Below are 3197 nucleotides of genomic sequence, written 5' to 3'. Positions count from 1 at the left end.
CCAATACAAAGTTATGCTGCTCACTGTCCACCGGAGTTTCTAGCTTCTCCATCATGCTGCGTTCTTCAGTAGATTCTCAACATGAAGCCGTGGGAGTTCCTTGAGTGTCCGAATATTGGGAAGCTAATCGATTTATCGCTTGCTCCAATTGATGAAGGGTTGCATGAAATCGATCCACTGTTTTCTCGGGACGATCCTTTGATTCTTGTTGTGCTCGGCTATCATAAGTAGGATCATAGTGCTCTTGAATTGATGGATGTGGACATGGTGTATATGAAGGTGGTGGTTCTTGGGAGTAATTGGGTTGGAATTGGGGTGGCTCTATATATGGTTCATACGGCTCATAGGGTGGTTGGCATGGTGGATATGGGTTAGGGTCATATGGAGGTAAATGGTGTAAAGGGGCTTGTGAGTATGGTGGTTCAAAAGTGTGTTGGGGAGGTAGTTCATAAGTATATGGTGGGACTTGTTGGTGACTACAAGGGGGTCCACCATATTCATCATCTTGGTACGCACCTCGGAATGGTTCTTGACCATAGTAATTTGGTGGAGGTTGGTTGTCACGAAAAGGTCCACCATAACTATTGTCTTGGTATGCATCATAGAATGGTTGTTGGTTATAGCACATTGGGGGGGTTGTTGCCAAGAGGGTTGATCAAATCCTTGTAGCTCATCCCATCTTTGATTCTTCCAACCTTGATGCCTGTTCTCATTATAGCTTCCATTCCTTACAACAACATTGGAACCAAACTCAAAGCCAGATGGTGAGAATTCATAGTAGTCAGGGAAATAAAAATTAATAAAAATTAAAAAAAATAAACTCCTAAAACTAGAAACACTAACAAAGAAATGAAAAAGCAAATATTTACAATAACCAATAATAAGGCACACGTTTGCAACTCCCCGGCAACGGCGCCATTTTGAACGAACGGATTTTCTGTCAGTAAAGAATTTCATAAAAATAATTATGTTGTAAGTATAGTTTCTAAACCAGCAAAGAATCCTTTCATACAAAAGTTTGGTTGTCACAAGTAACAAAACCCCTAAAAAGTAATAGCCGAAGTATTTGAACATCGGGTCGTCTCTCAAGGAATTACAGGGAAGTATGATTTATTATTGGTTATGAAAAATTATCTTTTTGGGATTTTTGAATAAGGAACAAGAAAAATAAATTGGCAAGGAAGTAAATTAATTATCATGAAAACCCTTGCAAGGTATAAGAACTGGAAATTTCATCCTAGTTATCCTTATCAATTGTGATGAGAATTGTTTATTGCTCCCACTTACTTAACCCTTACTAAATAAAGGAAAGTCAAGTGGACTAATTAATGGGATTCTTCAAGTCCTAGTCAACTCCTATGGAAAGACTAGCTTTAGAGGAATCCAAATCAATCAGCAAATTCTAATTTTCAATCAACAAGGAGTTTGATAACTCAAGTGTCACCAATTACTCAACCAAAGCAAAAAGGGGAGAAATATAAATTAAATTGGAAACATCAATAACATAAATAGAAGAAACGATCATAAATCTGAAATACCCCAAATTGCATTAAATAAAGAAAATCAAATCTAACATGGAGTTCATAAATCAAATTGGGAAAATAAACAAACTAAAGTCATAGACTAAATAAAAGTAGAAGAGAAACTAAATTAAAGGAACATTGTACCTGGAATGAAGAAGAAGTAAACCTAACCTAAGAGAAATCCTAAATTCTAAAACCTAAGAGAGAGGAGAGAGCCTCTATCTCTAGAAAACTACATCTAAAACCTAAAATTATGTGTATGAAAAGTTGTATGAATGAATGGATTGATTCTCCCACTTTGTAGCATCTAATCTGTATTTTCTGGGCCAAAAACAGGGTCAAAAATAGCCCAGAAATCGCTCCCAGTGATTTCTGATACGTCCAGCACGCGGCAAAGTCACGCGTACGCGTCGCCTATCTTCGGGGCAGCTATAGAAAATTATATATCGTTGCGAAGTCCCGGATGTTAGCTTTCCAACGCAACTGAAGCTGTCTCATTTGGACCTCTATAGCTCAAGTTATGGTCGAATTAGTGCGAAGAGGTCAGGCTGGACAGCTTAGCGATTCCTTCAGTTTCTTGTATTCCTTCCCCTTTTGCATGCTTCCTTTCCATCCTCTAAGCCATTCCTGCCCTATAAACCTTTAAAACACTTAATACACATATCACGACATCGAATGGTAATAAGAGGGGATTAATAATTAGCAAAATTAAGGCCAAAGAAGCATGTTTTCAATCATAGCACAAAATCAGGAAGGAAAATGTAAAACCATGCAATTAATATGAATAAGTGTGCAAAGACTTGATAAGAACCACTCAATTGAGCACAAGATAAACCATAAAATAGTGGTTTATCAAATATCAAATTCTTCAACGCTGTTAGAGTATTAACTTTTGGTGTCATGTACGTAATTATCTATTGCCCAGACTTAAAAATGATAGAACATTCTTCATCATATACTATTTCACCATCATAATGAATGGATAACAATGAATTTATTGACATTGTAGAGAAAAAATGCCAAGGATGAGAATCAAAGAGGAGAATGAAATTCTGGTTTTGAGCTCCGTTCTCCAGCGGCCATGCTTTTATTTTGGAAACTTAACTTGAAGTTCGTCGGGGGTGCAACGAACTTGCCCTAAATCTAAAAAAAAATACGTATCTGAGAATTTAAAGTTGGAATAACGGGTTTAGAAAAATAATTATTTTTTATTTTATTTCAGAAAAAAACTGAATTTGAAATGGGGAAAGATTTAATATTAATGGAGCTATTCTTTTTCGGAAAATCTCCACTGAACTTCAAATTTCAAATTTCAATTTTCACATATTGCTGTTTTGATAAGTTACACGTGTCATGTAATGAAAGTTAGCACTTGTCAAGCATTGGATGTGTCCTTTGTCGTTGTCGAGTAAAGAACCTATTACTACTCTCTTATTATATATTAATAGATATGATTAGAAAGTCATAGGAGACAAATATTATCACAAATAGTCCATTTTTCAAACAATATGAGGAATATTAGAGGGTTATCAAAATTTATTATTTTTATTATTATTTAATGATTAATATATAAAAATATATGATAAAATATATTGTTAAATTAATAAACTAAATATACAAGACTAAAGAAATTGAGTTGATGACTAAGTGATAACTAAAAATAAAAATTATGAT

The sequence above is a fragment of the Arachis ipaensis genome, chromosome B01 (genome assembly GCF_000816755.2).
Source record: "Arachis ipaensis cultivar K30076 chromosome B01, Araip1.1, whole genome shotgun sequence".
Taxonomy (NCBI): domain Eukaryota; kingdom Viridiplantae; phylum Streptophyta; class Magnoliopsida; order Fabales; family Fabaceae; genus Arachis; species Arachis ipaensis.
Note: the sequence above shows the minus strand (reverse complement) of the source record.